Raw genomic sequence first — 22,487 nt, forward strand, 5'->3', positions numbered from 1 at the left:
CACAGCAGGGAAGTTTCCTGCTTCAGTTTTGCCTCCTGATTTTTTTCCTCTACCAGTGCCATATATGTATTGCTCCTGTGTGTTTGAGAGACATTTTCCTTTTAAACGTGGGGAGAAGTAAATACAAGTTACTCCCTATAGAATTACCCACATAATTTGGCAGATGACCAAGCTAAGCCCTGGTCTAAAAGGTGGTTCTTGTAGGTATAGAAAGATATCCACCCACATACAACATAATGCAGGATCCAGTCCAAAGACTATTACCACTGCTAGCAAGGCCACTCTTTCATCCCAAGTTATCATCTTTGTGGTTTGTCCTCCTTCCACTTCCTTAAAATCAAAAAATCTCAAACATGTAACTATTGCCTGCCCAGAATAAACACAGCATATATCACCTATCGTGCTTTTGGCTGGAGCTTAAGAATATTTGCTCCAGATACTTAACTCTATTAATTGTAGTAGAAGTAGTAGTAGTAGTAAGGCTTATCCTCTGTGGAACAACTTCTGGGGAGGACACAGCCACAAGCATGAAACAGATGCTGTACTGCCTCGTGTAACAGTAGTATATGTAACTTCTGCATGTACGTAAAAGGATATTTATATATAGTGAGTTAACAGGACAACCTCTCTTTTAAGGGGCTCCTTTTGTAAGTGAATACAGTTGTCATATAATAGCATTTTGGACTTGTACTGAACTCACAGTTTCTTGGGATACTGAGCCAGAGTCTCATTCCACGTTCATTGACAAGGACCCATTGAAGTTGGAAGCAGATCTGCATTAACTGAGGGTTTAGCCCAGGGTCTCACATGTTTCCAAAGGCCTGAAGGCTCTGCTGAGTGATATGGATTGGCTTCCGTTAGTGAAAAGGCATTCACTGAAACATACGCCAGTGCAGCAAATTAAGATCTTGTAATAAATTGTATCTGTGTTGTATAATTGTACTGCTTATAGCTCAGGCTTGATAATTGTGATCAATGTAATTGATTTTGATAAAAGCTTCTGGTGACAGGGCTTCATATGAATTCTTGCCATTCTGTTAATCTTTTGAAGATTACTTTCTGGCATTAAATATATGGGTGTTTAAAAGTTCAGAGTTTAGCCTGTCATGCAAACTGATACACGGTAAGAAAACTCTTCAGTTCTCCTCGTAGCAAGTCTAATTGTGTAAGCATTAGTAAATCTTGTGATGTAAAGTTGCTAGTGGTCTGATACCTTTCCTTTTATGTGGTTTTACATAACGTTAACTTCTTTTTTTCTTGTAAGTATTTCTTCTTACCCTCATATGCTTAAATATTTCAAAAGTATGACATCCCAGAATGTAAAAACTATACATTGTATTCAAGCCTGTTCTTTCAAAAATCTTTCTCACTTAAACTGTGACTGGACCCTTTTAGCTAAACAAATCAGGGAGCTGTGAATTTAAAACCTGTTTGCCTCTTGAATGAAAACACTATGATGACATTGTTGCAGAAGTGTACACTTTTAATATGAAGCCAAAGATACCAAGATGAGGCACTAGCACTTCTTGGTTGATTTTGTGAGTCTGCAGAAGTTAAGACTAACATTGGGAAGGTTAAATGCCTACATATACGGCACCTTCATCTATGTTTTGGCATCTAAGCAGAAATTGTATAATCTGATGTGTTCAGTCCTCATCTCTCTCATTAGCCTCAAACATGCAGAAATGTTTCTGAAGGTCCTATATGGTAATACTGTATTTCATACTGTATGCGCTTTGACAATTTATCTGGATTAGCTGTTGCATTTTTGGGTTGGTCGGTGTCTTGCTTCAGTTTCAAATTCAAAATAAAGTATCTGATCCTGTGATAAAGACAGCATGTCATGGTAAGTTGCAAGGAATCGGTTAGAAGCCCCGTGTTTTTGGCTGAAAGACTTCATGATGGTCAAAATGTAAATGCAAGATGAACTAGCTTTATACTGTCAAAGATACATTGGAGAGAAACTCTTAGGGCATGATTTTCAAAACTGCTTGTGCACACAATTAAACTGCCAATTTGTATGTGCTCTTCTTGTATTAGGTCATGTAACTGGTGGCTACTTTGATGCAGTTAAAGGCATTTTGAGTGCACAAAGTACCTGGTTTGAAAACATAATCTCAATAATTACATGGCTGGATTAGGCACATAGAAACTAGTGGGGTGAGTTACCAAAAAGAAGAGTTGCTTTCAGCCAGAATTTTTTCCCCCTCTGAATTATAAAAAGGACTCAAAAGAAGTTAGTGTATGCAAAAGGGGAATAAATGGAATATTTCCAGTTGAAATTCATCCCAGTGCTGTAGTCCTGGGTGGGAAACCTGACTGCCCCAAAGGCCCCCTCCCTTCCCTTCCCTTCCCTGTTTCCCAGCAGTCATTTTTACCATGCCTGACTCAAAGCTTATGTTAGCTGACAGAAGTGATGCCACTCATCTAAATGGGCATTGGATCAGGCCCACTGCATTTCCTCAAGGCATCTGTGCCAAATGGAAAACGGATCTTAGAGAATGCAAGTGTCTCTATCTCCATAGGCGTCTGCATCATGCTTATTGCTGTGGTATCTGTGTATCTTGTTCAGTGGGGACCAGTCTATGCCCATGCATCCAGTCCAGCATTCGGTGACATTCCTGCACCTTTGGCAAGACCCAGCCCTATGTGTTTTCAATGAATATATTTTTTGATGATAGCAGTTCTTGTATATGCATTGTCGATAGCTATAACAGTGGCAAGGCACAGTAAGGAATTAAATATTTAAAATATTGTTAAAAGAATCTACCCGCTGACTACCCCAGATCAAGAAACAAGAAAGTATGTAAATGCCATACTTTTTGGTAAACAGATATCCCATATTGTAATCCAATAGCTTCTCACTATGTTGAGCTCCTGATCAAAAGCCTCCCTACACCAAATTGGATTTTCCCCAGTGAACTACCTGGGCATCTTGTCCAACTTGTTGTTTGTTATTCTTGGCAGTGAGAATGGCTTGTTACACAGGAAGGTATCAAGCTGTCCACCTAAGCACATTTTTTCTTACAAATTAACGACCAACTTACTTTCTAATTCCCACTCCTCCCCACAACTTAACAATAGTCCAGTTGCTCATAAAGGAGTATAGTACGTTTCTTTGGACGAGTCAGATTCCTACTCTTAAATCATACAAGTGTCTACTCTTGATTCTTATTTTCCAAATAAGATATCTATATTTTTATCTCTCATGTGAGACCAAGGCAACGGGAAAAGTTAGTGACTCGTGGATTAAAGGAGATTTCTTTCAAAGTATCAGATTCCCGTATGGTCATTTTCTTTATTGCCCACATCTGTATTAACAACTGAATTCTCAGTATCCTGCACATCTTGCAGGGAAGTGTTTGAAAGGTTACTACAAAATTTGTAACAGTCCAGGTTACAATCTAATTTGCCGGATTCCTTTGTGGGTTTAAAAGCCCAAGCTTTTATTCAAAACTGCAATGTCTTCCTTAGGTAATTCTACCAAGGAAAGATTTATAACATCCATCTCTGATGCCTGGTCACCACATGTTGTTCCTTCAAAGAACGTTGACTTCCAAATATTTCTCTTCATTTACCCCCTCTGCGATTTTTGTCCTCTGTGGTGAAAGGGAATTAAAACATTTGTCCAATCGAAAAAAACCCCAAAACCTTAGCATGATCAGAATTATCCCCTCATTTCATCTTTTGATTATTTAGTCTCTAGAGTCTCCTGGGGAAAAAATCTTTGGGGTTTTTTTTCTTTCTCTCTTTGGCTCATCTTATAGTTTGTCCCAGCCATTCATTTTTTTTTTCTTTTAACCAGCTAGTTTTGTCTCTTTAATGGTTCTGGAACTACAAGCTATGAAACAGCCCACCTGGGCCAGCACTGACACCGCAGACAGTTCAGAGCAGTTCATCGCTATATAAAAGTCCATGATGTTGAAGGATTTTTGTTAAATTTGTACGCGCAGTCTAAAATAGTCTTAGCACTGATGACTGAGATGGATCCAGGGTATGGGCTATAGCCATTCCTCTCATGCCGGGATTTTGGTTTGTCATTTATGTACATTTCTACGTGATTTTTTTTTTTTTTTTTTTTTGCTATAGTGAAGATACAGTTGCTGGTTTCAAAGGCCAGTGGTTCCTTCTAGGTAAAAGTGTTCAATAAATATATGTCAGAGTTTCAAGTATATCCTTGTTACTCCGCTTCAGTTATATGTAACTGAAAAAGGGAAAGAGGAGGCTGTTTGAGTTGGCTGTCATCCAGCTCTTTCTTCAGGATCACCTTCTCTGTCGGACACAGCTCATACACGTGAGAACAGAAGTATTGCCTTATAAAAGCCAGTGACCCCACTGATTAGTCCCTAATTTCACATTAAAGTAATTAATAAAGTTATCTTTAGAAAACCTAATTACCAACTTTCTGTTGGTCCTGGCATTTTAAGGAAGAGCCTTTTCACTGAGGCAAAGATGAAAGAAGAGAAACGGCATCCAGTGCAGTGCAGTGTATTTTACTGGGAGCTTTTCTGTAACCAGGCAAATTGTTTTGGCATAAACACTGAAGAGGGAATAAGGGGTTGACTTGGGCCTGATTCCCTGCCTCCCAATGCTCTTCCTCGGCACTGTGTCTTGGATTTGCACCATTTTGATCCTCAGGAGCACTGGAAAATCACTTAGCACATAGTGAGTGCTACTGCAAAGAAAATGCAATAGATAAACACAGTACTACAAAAACTGTGTGCGTATGAGTGTTTTACCTGCGCTGGTTGACATGGATATGTTTATATATTTGCAACTGCATGCATGTGTAGTTCAAATGGTGGGTTATATTTGCATTTCTGTGTGTGGATGGATGACACGGGAGGAGTGTGTGGTTGCGCAGGGGCCTGTTCCTCCCTGTATTCCCCAGTGCTTTGTCACTCTGTGACCTCATTTGTGTTGTGTTAAGTCTCCTTTCCCTTCCCATCTCAGTGATCTTTCCCCGCATCCCCTTGGGGCCATATTCACGATTGCATCCTCCTTCTCCATTACTGTTTTGTTCTTATTTGGGAGGACTGCCAGGTATTCCCGCTGTCTTCTCCTGACCTGCTCCAGGCCTGTGGAAGTGGACTGTCTTTTCCCTCTGTCTGTCAAAGGAAAGCTGGACTCTTGCCTTTGGGGCCTCTTCAAGCCCCCTGCTGTTGCGGCTACTTGGAGACAGGAAGCAGAGTTTCAGATATCCTTACCAGCTACTGGTTGGCCCCAGAGATGAAGGGGACAGTCCAGTTGAGCTGTCTGTGGAAGTAGCTTTTGGGATCAGGAAGTGGTCTCCCCTCCTTCTTTCCCTACCCTTCACTGTAGGCTCAAAGTCAGGGGAGAAAGTCCCTCGCATGCCTACTTTGCATGCCTACTTTGCATGCCTACTTTGCACGCACATATTATACTTGTGCCAGAACAAGATCTCTTGCCGTCACTTGGCCTCTCATTCTGTTTGATCAGCTACTGAGGTCACAGTTTTGAATCCGACATCATCGTGTTGCCATAGAAATGCTTGTGATCTCATTAATTCAGCTAGAGACAAGTAGGACCTGAGAATGGATTTCATTTTTAAATATGTATAGGAGATTTCCCAGTATGAAAGCAACTTTTTAAGTTACTCTGTATATAGTTTCCTGTTAGCTTAGGCTGTTAAGCAGAAAGCTGACATTCACTAAAGCTTCTGTACACCTTTTTTCTCCACTTACATTTAAACAGGAAGTTGTAGATACAAACTTGCTAAATAGATACTACAGGGTACTGACCAGCATTGTAGAAATACCTAAGCAGTGTATTAGTTGCAGTATTTAAACAGTTTTAACTACTTTTAACGGCATGGCCCCTGAAGCAATACCCATAGCTACATGACCCAGGAGCAGTGGGGCCAACCTTTTTGGTAGATGTGCCACAGATTAGTCCTGTACCTTCCCCGAGAGGCACTCGGATCCCCTTTCCTTGTCCAATCTACTGCGCTGCTTTCTGTGTGTTATCTTCCTGACTTCCTGATCTGCTCTCTGTTTTCTTCCCTGTTCCCCCTGCTTCATCTCCTGTGCTGTGGTCTGTTCTCTCCCCTATCTGCTGTTGTGTTGCCTGTCACCTCTCTGATCTGCTCTGTGCCACACACAGGGTGCATCTACATGTGCGCTTTACTGCAGAGTTGGCTGATTATCTCCGGAGTAAAGCGTCACCATTTACACATGCAGCGGTATAAAGGCACAGTAAATTAATTACCTCTGCCATAAGATAGTACTATCAAAGACAGTACTATCTTATGGCAGATTAAGTAACTGCGCTGAAACGAACATGTAGATGGTGACAGGGACTGGCTGGACCACGAGGGTGCTAAAGTGTGGGAGCTGCCTGCCGAATAGCCGCACAGCTCCGCAGGTTCTGCACCCTCGTGCCCAGCCCGCCCCTCCACTGCCTGGCGCTGCCACCCGGAGCCTAGGGCTGACCCCCAGGATCTCCTGCCAGCCAGGGCTGCTCCTCCCCAGGTCCAATTGCTGCTGTCCCCAGCACACCTGCAGACATCATGTCACATTTATTCCATGTGTAGATGTACTCACAGGCTGCCCATACTGTGGCACTAGTGTCACAGGCTGGCCACCCCTTCCCTAGAACCTCCTGACATGTAAGTAAGGTCTGTAATTAGGAGGGGAACAGGTTTCTTGAGACAGCTGGAGATGCTCTGTATGAAATGGTTAAGTTACAACTCCCTGTTACCAGAACTGGGGAGGGTTTTATTTCTGCACTGCTTGGATTTTCTCAGTGAAGTGGCAGTGTGTCAAATTTGATTTAAAAAAAAAACAAGTAAATATTACTTGGGCATGGGTGGAGGTTTATATTGGTTTAACAGGGACTAATCCCATTTTTGGAGTTTCTGAACCAGATCATCATCTGATGAGATTTGGAGTAGCTTCATTGGCTTCAACATAGGCAGAGGACCTGGCCCACTATTTCTCTTGCAAAAATTGCCACTGAGTCAAGGGCTGAAGTCTGTAAAGATATTCATCTCTCTTTCTGGATCTTTAATGGGAAAAGCAAGGAGGTTTCAGGGAGGGGAAAGTTCTTTCCTTAATAACTTGCAAAATCAAAAGGGACAATCAATTGGGCTTCTCCCTATTAAGTCAGGGCAAGTCTCTTTCCCTCATTTCATTAAACATTTAAAGCACTCTTATTTCTAAGAAGAGTAAATTGGTAATTAAGTGCTATAATCAACTTGTGTAAACATAATGTTGAAGGAGAGAAGCAAATTAATCATTTTGTTGGCTTGCTCTTACTCTATTAATGCACCCTTTACTACTTGTACTAAGGAGCCTCCTGCAGCATCAGGATAGTTTTTATTCTCCGCTCCTTTAATCAAACATTTTGAATAAACACAGGTGCCCATTTAGCTTTGCCTGCTTCATTTTTATCATCTGTGTTTTGACTGCCAGCAATGTTACCATGTCGTCTTATGGATTGTTCACAGTTTTGGTTCTTCTGCCCATTAGAAATCAGTGAAGAGCAATCACTTTATTTCACATATGTAGCTAGGATTTCAGGTGATAACCAGTTCTCGTCACTGTTCTGTTAACCAGAACCAGATTCAGTGGCTCAAGGGTTTATATCCTCTTACAACTTCCAGTGAAGTTAGTATGGCACGTGTGAAACCACTGAAGAGAGAAAGAGGAGAGGAAACAAATAAAAATGGAATGATTTAGGTGCCTTGCAGACTGCTTTTCCTATTACTGACAGCTGTAGCGTAGGCTGGCACTGTTGTCAATCTCCCCAGCAAAGGTGGAGACTGACAAGAATCACAGCTACTTCTTTGTGCCTAAAGATGAACTCTCTTGATTAAAATGAGGGAAAGAGTTGGAGCAGAATGAGTGAAATTGCCATAGCTTTCCAGTCCCGTCAATAGGGGAATGAGTTTCCAGTTAGCCTGGGATGTTCCATGAATGCTAACTTCACTTTTAAAACAAGTGAGGTAGGCTTACAGATCCGTTATCTATTTATTTCAGATATTGAAAGGGCAGTATTTACATATGGCTGAATCTAATCCCCAGATAGCAGTTTAATCCAAGGAAACTCCCCTACACCTCTCCCCGTCACATTTTAAAGATGGGGCTATAGATGATGGCATGGTATATTCACAAAAGCACTAAAAAAAGTAGCTCCTTGCACTTCTGCTATTTACTGATACATGATACTTGTTGACATCTGTTGCCCTTCTCATTTAATGAGAGCTTGCTTCACTTACTTCAACATTTCCACATTGCCCTGCTCCTGAAATACACTGATATAACGATCCTTCCAGAGTCCCAGTGCTCATTGTCTAATGAAGAGAGGCACTTATCATTTTGTAGACTTTCTCTACAAGGCCCATGGACCAGATGACATCTCGTCCTCCTGGCCTCCGTGTTACTGCTGGGAATTGAAAGAAAGCTGTCAAAGAACCGTAACCCCACTGAATTTCCTCAGCAGATTACAGTATCTGATGTGATAACCTGCTGTGTTTGATATATTATCAGATCAGTACCTGCTGTACTGTAGTGTTTTGTTCATTGTAACATTACTTGTTTTGTAGTTATGTTATTTCACTAGAAAGTATTGCAAGTAAAAACATGTGTGCAAGCCAATATCGAAGTAGGTCAGGGGTGTCAAAATCACCTTGTTCCTTGGGTCAGATGTGGACATGGCAGTAATGGCAGGGCTGGTAGTGGTGGCAATTGGGTGATCAGCAATGGGGATTAATGCAGCCATTACTTGCCCCCCACCACATGGCATCTGGGGGCTCTGTGGCCCAGATCTCAATGGCGAGCCCTGCCTCCACTTATCATCCCCAAATTCCCAATCTCTACAAGGCCCATGGACCAGATGACACAGCTGTGCAAGCTAGGTCCATCCCTCAGGCTATAAGTTGAACACCCCAGCTGTAACTCATATCACTTTAAAGAGACACAGTATCTGGTCCATAATAATAGTGCCCGACTCTCAGCTGATGTAAATCCACATAGCTTTCATGTCTTCAGTGAAGCATTGCCAGTTTACACCAGGGCTGTGATCCACTCAACAGCTGAAGATCTCTCCCACAGTTCCCTTGTGGATGACGCATCTAGAAATGATGAGGATTAGTATAGCTCAGGGGTGGGCAATTATTTTGGGCGGAGGGCCACTTACTGAGTTTTGGCAAGCCATTGAGGGCCGCATGACAGGCAGCGAGGGGCAGATAAATATCAATTTTCTAAATGTTTAGGGGCCCCACGGGCCAGATAGAATGGCCTGGTGGGCCACATCCAGCCTACCCCTGGTATAGCTCCTGCCATTGGCTTGCAGAAATAAGCTGTGGACATGATAGGTAACAAGATACAAAGGTATCCTCTTTTCTTTATTACTCTGGCTATCCAGTAGCCTAGGATGCTACATTTTAAATGTCATCCAGATGAGAGTTTTTTTCTCCATAGCAATTTAATAGATAAAGAAGGCCAGATCCTCAGCTGGCAAAAAACGATGCAACTCCATTGAGTGCAGTGAAACTATGCTGATTTATTTGAGCTAAATGTTTGGCCCAGAATTCCCTACAGTCACAGGAACATTTAAAAATGTGGCCATACTATTGTCTTTAGAGTAGATGATTTACGAAATACTCCACTAATAAAATTAAATGAAACATTACGTTCTGTTTAGATGTCAGTGAAAGGGTACGTATTACTGTTTGTTGGGAAATCAGCCTGACTTATCTGTTTATTAATTTTGTCTGAGAGCAGTGATAAAGATTTTATTACTTATTGCCTACATTTATGAGGATGGATTGAAAAGGCAGTAAAGCCCCTTAGCAATTCTAAAATGACAATAGAAATCCTTTCACTTTGTGTATTTTCATGTAATAATGTAGCCAGACAGAGAGGGCCAGATCTTCTGCAGAAATAAATCAGTGTAGCTCCTTTGACGTCATTAGAGCAATGCCAAATTACATTGATTGAAAGATCCTAGTGACCTTCTTCACTCAAGCTCTGCATCGTTCGTACGTAGTTGTAGTCCCATTGAAGGAGTAGTTCCTCTTTTCCCAGGAGCTTTGACATCTACTTTAGTGATCCCAGCAAGAGACAGTGATCTCACACTTTTTAACTTGAAGTAACCTCGTCTCAGCTGACACAGTGGCATAGCACAGAGCTTGTGTTGGAAGAACCTGAGGCCAGTGAGACTCCCATAAAGACAGCGGAGTCCCTTTTATCTGTCAGCAGGTCTAAGAGGTGGGAAGCAGGAGGAGATGTACTGGGTAGCAAATCCTTGGCTCCGTTGCTGGATCTCTTCATAACAACCCAAGGCATGGATGACCAGATGTGGTCATATTCAGATGTGTAACGTGCAGCTAGATTGTAATCAGCTAGACCAAATGGTCTATTTTGTAGTAGGAAAAGTATATCAAACAGGCAATATGAACGGTTGCAAATGAAAGAGAATTTGCCACTGCTCCATAGTGGCTTGTAGGCAGTTTGGTTCACTCTGTAATAGAAAGAGAGGTATTGGTTTTAAATGAAGTGTGTGAATCAGTCAAGAAAATCATCTTCTGGAATATATTGGGTTTCCCAAACAGATTATGATTCAAGGGCCGCTCTTACAATAAACTGTGTGATAATACAACTACTTTGTGTTGTCTACTTTTACAACCCATGGCATGGCTTTCTGTCCATGTATTTGTAAAGAAACCATAAAAATGTCTTTATAAGCAAGAGAGATCTTATTAACAATGTTATCCATTTCCTCTCTATTTTAGGGTCAAATTCTCTCCATAGATGCATAGGCCTAACTCTCACAGAAGTCATTTGGACCATAGACATCCACTCTTTGTTTAGGGCACTGGGAAGGGGAGAAGCATGTGATGGTAACATTTTTTGAGAAAAAATATTTCAGAGATGGTCTGATAGATTTTTGTATGGCTGTTAGTAGCCAGTGATGGCCTTTCCAGTGTGTCTCTTGTATAAGTGATGTGTAGGATGTCAGACTAGGCCAATATCTCCCTGCCCTCACCTCCTCCACAGCTGAGCAGAACAACCTTCAAGCTGTGCACTAGAGAATTGGAAACTCAATCCAGCCACATTGTGAGGTTAACTTTCCATCTGGGATGTGAACTCTTGCTATGTCAGTGCAGGGGATCAGCCTGTTCTGTAAGGAAGCACAGGCATCTAGAGGCACAGCACTAGCTGTCTGAAATGCCTGGGGTTTTTTAAAATGAATTTTTCAAAGGACATTATGATTACTTCGTCTGGGGATTTGACACCAGTGGTTTGAATCACCAGGACATGCTTTTACCACCCTGGGTCTTATTAAATTTGCTGCTGTGCATGTACAGCTTTTCTTGCAGAAGTGGCAAGAACATTTTGCTTCCTTAAAATGAATGTAGTCTTGCCAGACGATCTGGTTCTAACAAGACTCCATTCAGGGCAAAATCTGGACAGTTCAAAGTCCCTTCTGTGGCTAATGAAGGGAGGGAGCTCTGTTTTTTTCCTCCTTATTCTCTTCTTAATCATGGTTCCAAATGAATAGAGTCCAAATTCTTCAACCATTACCATCTTTTAAAAGCCAGTTGACTGTTATTATATTGGTTCTCCTCGTCCTCAGAACTGAATGTATTCTCTCCCATCTATTTCTCTAGTTCGTGTCTTTCATGGACTCCTCAGTACCCAACTGTTAAACTGTTAGACACAGCTCGGTACTAACCACAAAAACTTCCGTGTCCTGCCCTGCCCTGAGTTTTCAGGACTGTGCTACATTGGCTACTCTGGGCATTACAATGCACAGTTTGATTTCAGAAGCAGGGCACTGGCACGCAGAGTGGGTCTGCATGATTTAGCTTGGTAGTTCTAATTCATTTGTTCAAGCATCTCTATGATAATTAGCTCTGCGGTAATCAGCACCCTGATGGGAAGTCTCAGTAAAAATGTCAACAACAGACCAAGGATATCCGGGGGCAGAGACTTTGCTGCCACCTTCTTCCCAGGGGTACCCCTCCAGGATTGAGGACTGAGAAGAGAAGTGGGCAGAGAAGCTTGTTCTGGGCTGCTTGGTGGACAGGGGGAGAATGTGAGGTGGCTTGACAACTTTTACCAGCATTTCAACTGAAAATAATAAAGGTAATCTTAAAATAAAGGTACAGAATGACGTAATGCTGGCATGGGCTACATTTCTTGCTTACATGATAGCCTTCAATATATAAATACGTCTTAGCCTATCTGGGGCCTCTCCTTGCCCCTAGATGTTGAACACCTCCTATGATATTCCAAGCTTCATTCTACTCCAGTTATCCTGAACGATGTGCAAATCATCCCTAGACAGGCTTTGGGTGATGAAAGCTCAGAGAAGACAGTTTAATAAGGAGACCCACACCATCCTCCTGTCAAAGGGTGCATGGGGTCTCCTTTTCTCTACCACCAGATAAGCTGGGGGTGAGGGGCTGAATCCTCACCTTCCTGGCAATATGGTTCCTTTGGGGATGTGCAGCTAGGGGCTGTTCTCAGCCAACCCCAAGCACAGCCACTTGGTAAAAACAACAGTCCCAAATGATGCACTTTTCTGGGGAGAATCTCTCTGGACTGTGATGTAGGGAAGGAGGGGAGCAATGTCTATCACTCTTACCTTGCCCTCACCCAACCCAGTGATTCTCCATCCGCTCTCCAGAACGCATTCATGGGAGAGGAGGGAATAGGTAGGACAGCAGTGGCTAATCGCTGCCCTTCACTGTGAGAAGGTCCCTGCTATGTTAAGCTTGGGCAGTGCGCACAATAAGTCACTGCTGGACTCTGCTAACCCATGTCAGAATCATTTGCTCTTATTTTACTTGCTAATGCTTGGGGTTTTTGCCAAGCTTGTCTGCCAGCTTGCTTCCTCTGTACTGGTATGTCATAGCTTATCTCTATTACATTTTTAAAGATTAGATGGTGAATCCTGTGTCTCTGGACTGGGCGAAAGCTATGCTCCAACATCTTGTAGGTGATGAATTAGACGTGTGTTAGCCTGGAGTTTGGGAGCTGGCACTTAGCTTAGGTGAAAGAGATGAATAATTGCCTTAAAGATGCAAACTTGTTTGAAGCTCTGGTAATAAATGAAGTCTTTGGGGGATGAGCTGTTCTCACTTTCTTTGAGTATTTGTTATAAAAGCTTTGTGTATAGATGCACATTATTCATTATTTGCTGGTACAGTGTTAAGGCCGTCTGTTTAATTTTGCAATAGTCCCACCTAAGGGATGGTTCTCGTACTGCACTAAAACAAGAGGGAGAAAAGGTGCACTTTGCTCTTGTATAGTTCCTGCTCCGCTTTATTGTCTGTGTATACTTGGAAATATTTGAGCAGCCAACACTTTTGCTGTAAGAAGCCAACCATCGAGGATTTGGGGCTTTTTGGACAGGCATATCCCATTCATCTCTGAAGAGAAAGAGAGAGCAGATATGCAAAGAGCACAAAAGAAACATGAGAAGGGAGAAGATGGGGACAAGAGAATTTCCCTTTGCTCTTTTTGCATATCATTCTGCCTGCCAAGTGGCATCTGGTTGCTTTTCTCTACTATACTTCTTCTTAGTAGTTGTTTTCTGTTGTTCAGACTGTCTCCCTGCTTTCTTCTGCCTCATTTTTCCTTTCTCTGTTATTTTTTTCACCTCATTTGATCCTACTCCACCTCTTTTCCCTCTGTTTGTGTTCCCTTTCCTACTGTACTTTTCCTCACTCTTCCTTTTCTGATTTTCTCCACCCCTAGTCCATCTCCAGGTGCTCAAGCTAAATGCCTGAGTAGGGAAAAGGTTCAGACTGAGACCCTTTAGTGCAACCCTTCACATGAACAATCTAGGGCTAATCTGCAGGCCTCTCCACTTGGTCAGCCTTCATAACCTGCGCTCTTGTGATGTGACATTTTTATTGTGGAGCATTCGCCCTGCATTGATTGGGCACTGCCAGTGCTCTTGGCAGTCTCATTACAGGGACGGGAAGAGATTTATGGTGGCATTGATCACAGTGCTAAAGTAAACGGATCGGTGTTAGCCATATGAATTCAAGTTTGTAGATGCCAACATTTTATAAGCAAAATGAAGGGCGCAGACTAATGAAGCCAGCTGCCTTGGGTAGCTGTTAGAGCTCTGGAAGTAGCCAGTCTTTCAAAGCAAGGAGCCAGAAAAAAAGTAATTTATATTAAAACAAACTCTGTCATGAGTCATTTGACTTCTCTTTCTCTTATACACATAGTTTATGTCTCAGGCCTTCTAAGGCCAGAAAACATCTGATACTCTTTAGGCTGAGTCGGCTCTAATTTGAGCGGATTCCTGCTTACAGTTGCTGAATGCACCGCTCAGCCCTCCATTTAATTTGAGACTCGTGTTTAAAGGCTGTAGCTATTATTTATTTGTTGTTTTTGCAAGGAGGGAAAAAATCTGTGCTCCGTGACTCAATCACAGCCACGCCACCAAGGAGATCCCCGTTCTGAGCCGAGAGACTGATCTGGGAAAGGCCTTTTGCTTCTTGCCCTCCCACCCACCCTTTCCTTCCTCCCCAGCTGCTTCACAGGGGGGTCACCTAAAATGTGCAAATGCAGAAGCAACAGCAGAAGCTGTATATTGGGGGAATGGGGCGGCTCATTGCAAACTTCACAGCTTGATCCCCGGAAGGGGCAGTGCATCTCTGTATCACGGCGAGAGTGGGCTAGAGACGAAGCTGAGGCACAGTTTCACGGTTCCTCCCCTCTTTCCCAGTTGCTGTAAGGGAGGAGCGCGTGACTTCAGCTCTTCCCGTGGAGTGGCATTTGGCCAGCTACTCTGGTCAACAAGTGTGGGTGTGGAGCTCAGGCTCCTCCAGTTCCCTGCTCCTCTCTTATCCTTCGGTGCCTACTTACTCGTGGGGTGGGGGGGATTGGGCAAGCAGCCTCCCCAGTTCCCTGCGCAGCTGGAGCCGTAACCTCCGGGGCTGAGTAAGCATGGTGGCCCATCCCCTGTGCTTTAGCGAAGGACTGTAACAAACCAGCACTATACGAGCAGAAAGTTTCAACCTTCTTATATTTGCCTTTCTTTTCTTAGTCACCAGCTCCACCCACCCCTCCAAAAAACCCACAAAAACCGGTGGTGTTTTCCCCAGGCATTTCGGTTGGTCTTTGGGCATAAGTGCCCATGGCAAATATGAAGTTGTGTGAAGAACCGAAAGGATCCAAATCCCATTAAGTGCTGTAGTCAGAGGCATTAGGGACCCAAAAAAGTGATTGTGCAGCACTGCGTAAGGTCAGAAAGGCCTGATCCCAGCTGAAAAGCAGACAGAGAAAACCTTCCAGCTTCATTAGGGAGGGATAGCCCCTCCAGGCTCACTGCCAAGAGCAACCTTCTCTTAATTATGCAACATGACTCGTGTTCCCTCTAGTGGTTAATGACAAGGGATGTATTTCACATGCACGTTTTATGCGGCTGCTTTTGAATGTTCCTGCCTCCTTTTTTTTTTTTTTCATTCCAGGCTTTTCCAGCTTTCTCAGGCTCACCTACATTTGTAGCATTTGCCATCATTTTGCTTGTGGCTTCAACAAGCGGAAAAGGATGTTACGGATTATACCTTCAAGTGGCCAGGGGCTAGAGTTGCATGAGAACAATGCAGTAGGATTTAGGAGTTGAAGGAAAGATTTCTGCATGCTTTTTAACTGTGTCCTTGTTAGAAGCCTTTGAGCTGCCTCTGCGGATGAATGTCTCCCTTCCTTATGATTAGGAAGGTGGACAAAGTTGTACCTCTGAAATATTCAGAGTCCACAAGGCTACACGGATGCCCCCACAATCAGAGCTGAACTGGCTTTGAGGAACAACCAAAAAAGGCAACCACTGAAGTCTTCAGGGAAGTGGGAGCTTTCCGTAGACTAGGATATGTTATATTTGCCCGTGTGCGTCCCATTAACTGAGGAAGGCTTTTGCCAATCAGAAAATGATATATGCTGCATAACTAGATCAGAGGTGCTCGGGGAGCAGGAGCTCTCAGGTTCCACTCCTGGCTCTGCCGCTGGCTATATTTTGACTTGGAGCAAGTCATTCAGCGTTTCTTGTTCTTCACCCTACTGCTTTGTAAAATAGACCTAATAACATTTATGTCCTCCACAGGCCGGTTGTGCAGTTTAATTAAGGTAATAAAATTCAGAGTGCTTCATGGTGAATGGTTTTCGTTATTGTGCTTGCCAGGTCATGTAAGGAGCAATTAGTTGAACTGACAAAGTAGTTCCATATATTTGGAAAATGTCTTTCTCATTCTTTCTACACATTTTAAAACTGTATCCCAGGGCTGTCCAACTTCAAAACAGCTGGAGGCCACATGCCCCAAAGGCAGCACTAGCAGGGGCCATACACTGTGGGCAATCACTAGCAGGGGCCTCGGCCCCTTAGGCTTCCTTCTCCTGCCTGCCCTTCAGCTCTCTGCAGGCTCCGCATGCCACCGCACTGCACAGGCACTGCAGGCTGTGTGGTGCAGTGCCGCGTGGCCCCACCTCACTCCTGGGATGGGGGCGATGAAGCAGAGGCCAGGGGAGGGAGGAGGAGCAGCTGGAGCAGTAGAGTCAGCAGTGGCTGGATGGGCAAACTTGTAAAGGCGTCGAGACTTATTTACAATGAAATAAACCGCAGAGTAACAGTGAAACCCTTGCAGAACATGCATTACTCTGGCTGCTCTAGGAAACATTTGGGTGGGAACTTTAACTTTGAAACAAAATGAGCACATTTTACCCACCTGCCGGCTCCATTGGCAATTTCCCAGGAGTCAGTGCAGGTCAGTGTTTTCAGACATGGGGACTTAAAGGTAGGCATCGAGTTCCATACATATTCTCATGATTAAAAGCTTGGGGTCCTGGTTTTCCAAAGTATTGAGCCATCAAAACTCAATTTGAGGACTTTTGGAGGTGACCCCTGAAAATGACCACACAGGGATTAGTAGGGCGTTTATACACATGCTCCAGGGGCGGAGGGAAGTGGGGCACTTTTATTAGGGTGGCTGTAATTAAAGTGCTTGGAGCATCACATGTATCAGTGTCCCTGGGCCGAAAATGGCAGCAGGGGAGCTTTACCTAAAGCTCATCCAACAAGCTTTAGTTGAAGCACCCCTGCTGCCATTTTTCAGCACAGGGATGCTGATACACATGACTCTGGAGTCTGCAAAAGCACAGTAATTACCATGCTCCAGCAGACTTGATTAATCGAGTCTGCTCTGACGCACTGTAATTACAGTGCATTGGAGCAGCTTCACTGCATGTGTATAGGTGCCCTAACATTGTTGTCTCTGCAGATATATGGAGAAACACTGAACCTTTGCATCCAAAAGTAGTTCCAGAGAGCCCAGCAACCAAATGGAAGAAATGTAAAACATACATTGGGATAATAAGACTTCTGCATGCTTTCTTTTGCACGGCTAAATTGTATTTGTTTTTAAGGACTAAATCTAGAAGGGCCTGCATTACTTCTAACATTAAATGATTGACTGCATTAAGATTCACATGTTGCTAAGGTCCCAGTTGATTTTTAGGTGTATTTTTTTTGTGCGTGTAGCCGGGATGGTTCTCCCACTGCCCACGTTTTTCACTTACCAGTGAAAAGATACAGGAGGTAACTGTTTAGTTTCAAATACACTATCATTAATCTAACTAAGCTGTCATATAAATCAAATAAAACTTTCTCAAGACTGGGAAACAAGGACTAGAATAACAGAAAAATATCTTTGGAAGAATTCTAGATAAGGGGATTTTTACCCCAAAGAGAAATGTTTTTAATTTCACACCCCGTCCCCCATTCCACTCTTCCCACAGCCTCAGGAATACCTTTGAAGTAAACCGAGCTATTTTTCAGATTTGCTGGATTAAGCAATTTCCACAGTTCAAAATTGCTGCTATTGGGAAAGCCAAACAAATCTGGGATTTTGAGCTAGAATAGTATTTGTGTAATTAGTTAGTTTTGAAATGGCAAATAAGCACTAAGGAGAGGATTGTAAACTTTAAATATGTTAGCACTTTATTAAGCACTAAGTGTTAGCACAGCTTCAATGTGTCAGATTCATGGACTGCTGTAAACAGTATGGATGTTTTAAAAAAAATCTCTGTTTATATTTTAGCACATTAGATCATGATTCCAAGGTTCATTTTATTTTTTTTTCTTCAAAAAGTAAATTCAGTGAAGATTAAGACCATGATCTGGGTGGTTTATATGCACACACTTCATTTTTACATATGAATAGACCTGGAAATGGCAAGGTAGTTGTTCCTGGGAGTAAGTAAATCACACATGTAAGCCCTTGCAGAATTGGGACCTAAATTCCTTTGCTTATCCATAAACTAGGAGCAACATGTACAGCTGTAGTGAAATATCCCCTACATGGCCCTGACTCTGCCACAGTCTAGAAGTCTCTAATAGAAGTGCAAACTTCATTCCTATTTAGGGCCACATCTCCAAGCCCAGCTTCCTTTATACTTAACTTGGGAGGTGGGTTTAGAAAGAGGTGTAAGTTAACTCCTTATTTTTTAGTTTGTCTTGTAAATCTGCCAACCAAGACTTAGTAACAAGTAAAGGATGATGGTGGGTTTTACGTTGAGAAGCCCCCATCCATCAGCAATTCATCTGGAACCAACAAACTAATTTTGCAAAGGCTGTTGAATAAGCTTAAAGGCATTACTGATCCAGTCCAGATTTTGAGTGGTGACCTGCAGGCGCTATGATCCATTTCCAAGTTCTTGAGCTACTTGATCTTCCCTTGGTCAGCTTTGTTCTTTCAAAGAACAGACCAGGTCCTGTCCTTGGTGGGGTAAGCTGGAGTAGCTCTAAGAATCAGTTATTGCATAAAACAGGAAGCGAGTTTCTTCAGCTGAGGCTGGGCATACGTGATCAGGGTATCCTGGGAAAACCTCAGCCATCCTGATAAATAAAAAGTAGTGAGCTTGTGATGCAGTCATTTGAACTGAGGTCAATGGATCTTGACCTCTGGGCCTTTTAATGCAGGTGCCAATCCAGACTAGTCCCTTTCCAGGACAGCTCTTTGTTTGCATGCAGGTGTTTCCATATTCCCTGTCGGTGGGTAACAAACATCCTTAGGGTAGCCCGAAGTGTAGGTTTCCCACTGATACCTGCTAGTGAGGTACATTTCCCATTTTGTACCTGGGGGAACTGGAGGGGCCACAAAGCTCGAGTGATTTGTCTAAAACAACCTAGCATTGGAACAGAACCCAGGAATTGAGGTCTTCTGGTTCAGTCCCTAGGGCTCAAGAAGTGCTCTGGGAAAAGTTTTACCCTCCTCGTGGCTCACCAGGACTGGGTTAAAATTCCTCTCTCAAGGGAAGGAAAGCACAGACTCCCCGCCATGGGGAATGCTCTAGCTGCCAGCGTGGAGATGAGAGCAACCAGGTGCAGCTAATTATGCACGCTCAGCAAAACAGGAAGTTGTAGGGAATAGCAAAGGACCTTATAAAAAGGGGAAAGGAAAATAGCAGGGCGTTTCAGTGGGGGAATGGCCCCTGTGGGAGAAACAAGAGTTTATTTCCCTCTGCTCAGAGATAACAGACTATTTTTTTAAAAGAACAAATCAATCCAGCCTAAACCAAGAGTCTCCACTACTGTTCTCTCCTCTGCCGGGTCTGAACTTTGATAACCCCAGAGGTAGGATGGTGCTATATTAGATCTCGGGCATCGAGCCAGCCAAACCCTGCCACCCCTGATGAATCACTTGCATGCTAACTGCACTTTTAATTCTGACTCGTCTGTTTTCAGACAGAACTGCCTATTGTTTTGGACACAGCCAGTTACAAAATCTGTTCTTTTCCCATTTGCCAAAATTAAAACAAATCCAATCTTCATCATCTTGTGAAGATGTCTCTGGTATCTTTTAAAATTCCTACTGGGAAGATGGTGGGCCATGCTTAGGGTTGCTAGTGTGAAAGGTTATGTATTGCTGCAATCAAAGCCTCTTTTGTGGCTTTGGGACAGGTGGTGATAAATTGTCGTCATTTCTGTTTCATACAGAAATGTCAAGTGTGATTGACTGCTAAAATAATGGGGGCGGGAGTCTCTGACATTGTGGGCAAGGGGGGCCTATCTTCTTCCAGGAAAGTTTCAGAAAAGGTTTAGAAAAATCGCCTTGCCACATTGCAGAATAAAGTATGATCGAGGGACAAAAAGACACTGTAAAGGGGCAGGAGATACTCATGTATAAAGGGAGAGGAGTTATAATGCTGTATTTCCCCTTTGCTGAGCCTCTCCAAGCAATAGAAGCCCACATTTAGAGTAACAAAGAGCAGACCTGAACAAGTTCACATTTTGAAAGAGCACCGGCCCATAAGGAGTTCCTGTAAAATGTATTCTTATTTCAGAATGGCTGAATTCAATTCAACAGTCCTTCGCACGCGTGAGATGCCTTCTCCTACTAGTGCTGCACCTACACAGCTCTCCATGCCATGTTTCTGAATGTATCTAGAGCCTTCCCCTTGTTGTGGAAAGAATCTGCCAGCAGGATGGGGAACTTGTCTCATAAACAATGAATCGATGAACCGAGCAGGGAAATAGATGGGTGAAATTCAGAAATTTCACAGAAGCCACATTTAGAAAGAAAAGGCACATTTGAAACCTGTAGCCTTTCAGGGCCCCAGAGTTACAGTGGTTAGCAAAGGGAGCGTGGGTAGGAGATGAGGCTGGGGAAAGAATAACAGTGACAATAAGGGTGTCTCCTAAGGAACATAGCAGCGCTTCTCAGTGAAAATGTCTAAGAAAGGGAGATGCCCTCCAGCGCCTACCTAACTCTTAGCATCCCTCCAGATATTCAGGTAAGGCGTGATAGGATCGGATGTGTGATCCACGCAAGAGTACTTTCTGCCATGGCACACATGCATTGCAGATGTGCTGATGGGATTCAGCATCAGATCCAATCATGCCTTATTGCTGATGCAGGAGGAGCTTGAGATCGCAATCCTGGGCTCCCCCTTCTCCAGCAAGTAGCAAACCTCCACTGCTAGGAGCCTGCAGCTGATGGGGCTCAAATCTGTGGGAGTATCCCGTGCACTGCCACAGCTGGAAAGCCCATCAGCTGCAAGACTCACAGTCGCGGCAGTGCTTTGGATACTGCTGCGGCTGGGAACCCTATCTGCTGTGGGACTTAAAGCCGTGGCAGTGGATGATCACCCCTGCAGCCACATATTCAATTAATGGCAAAAGGAAAAGCCACAAAGTTATTACACATTTTTGCTGGAATAACTTTGTGGCTTATGCCTTGTTTTATCACACCATTAATTGATTGGACATGTGGCTGGGTCGCAACTCAAGATGTGAATAACTGGTTAATCATGTCTCAAGTGTAACATGTAGATGGAGCATTACTGTGTCAGAGCTGCACTGCCAGCACTAGCTTGAATGAAATACTTGGCTTCATCCTTCTTACCTGTTGTTTTTTTCCTCCCCATGCCAGTCTCTTGTTCATGGAGTGCTCTTTCTGTGTTATTCCACTTGCTACAATGGTGTGCAATGACACCAAACTTTGGGGCAAAGCATCCACGCCAGAAGACAGGCGGGTGATACAGGCTGACCGGGACAAGCTCAGCAAATGGGCAGACGAGAACCTGATGGTGTTTAACACTGAAAAATGCAAGGTTCTCCACGTTGGGAGGAAAAACCTGCAGCACCCTTATAGGCTGGGCAGTGCTACGTTGGATAGCACTACAGAAGAAAGAGACTTGGGGGGTCATCACTGACCACAAGATGAACATGAGCCTCCAATGCGATGCTGTGGTTAGTAAAGCGACCAAAACGCTGGCTTGCATCCATAGATGCTTCTCGAGCAAATCCCGGGACGTCATTCTCCCCTTGTACTCGGCCTTGGTGAGGCCGCAGCTGGAGTACTGCGTCCAGTTTTGGGCTCCACAATTCAAAAAGGATGTGGAGAAGCTTGAGAGAGTCCAGAGAAGAGCCACGCGCATGATCAGAGGTCAGGAAAACAGATCTTACGATGACAGACTGAGAGCCACGGGACCCTTTAGCCTGGAAAAGTGTAGGCTCAGGGGTGATCTGATGGCCACCTATAAGTTTTTCAGGGGTGACCACCAGGATCTGGGGGAACGTTTGTTCACCAGAGCGCCCCAAGGGATGACAAGGTCGAATGGTCACAAACTCCTGCAAGACTGTTTCTGGCTGGACATAAGGAAGAATTTCTTTACTGTCCGAGCCCCCAAGGTCTGGAACGGCCTGCCATCGGAGGTGGTTCAAGCACCTACATTGAACACCTTCAAGAGTAAATTGGATGCTTATCTTGCTGGGATCCTATGACCCCAGCTGACTTCCTGCCCTTTGGGCAGGGGGCTGGACGCGATGATCTCCCGAGGTCCCTTCCAGCCCTGATGTCTATGAAATCTATGAAATCCCTCCTGGAGGACTCCCTTTTTCCACTAAGTCTGTGAAAACCTAACTGAAGGCAAAAATCACAGTCCAGCTGGTGCAGACATAGGAGATGCCTGCTTACACACCTCCGCTGCCTACACACGTTATAC

At 43.7% G+C, this 22,487-nt stretch overlaps 1 protein-coding gene across 7 annotated transcripts in view; it reads left to right on the plus strand.

Annotated features, from left to right (window-relative positions):
• The window catches only part of FGGY (FGGY carbohydrate kinase domain containing), a 419,676-nt gene that overhangs the window by 378,066 nt on the left and 19,123 nt on the right, over window positions 1–22,487 (plus strand). The gene's annotated exons all lie outside the window — the stretch shown is intronic.

The sequence above is a fragment of the Crocodylus siamensis genome, chromosome 5, assembly GCF_052110815.1.
Source record: "Crocodylus siamensis isolate JL-2025a chromosome 5, ASM5211081v1, whole genome shotgun sequence".
NCBI classification, from domain to species: Eukaryota; Metazoa; Chordata; order Crocodylia; family Crocodylidae; genus Crocodylus; species Crocodylus siamensis.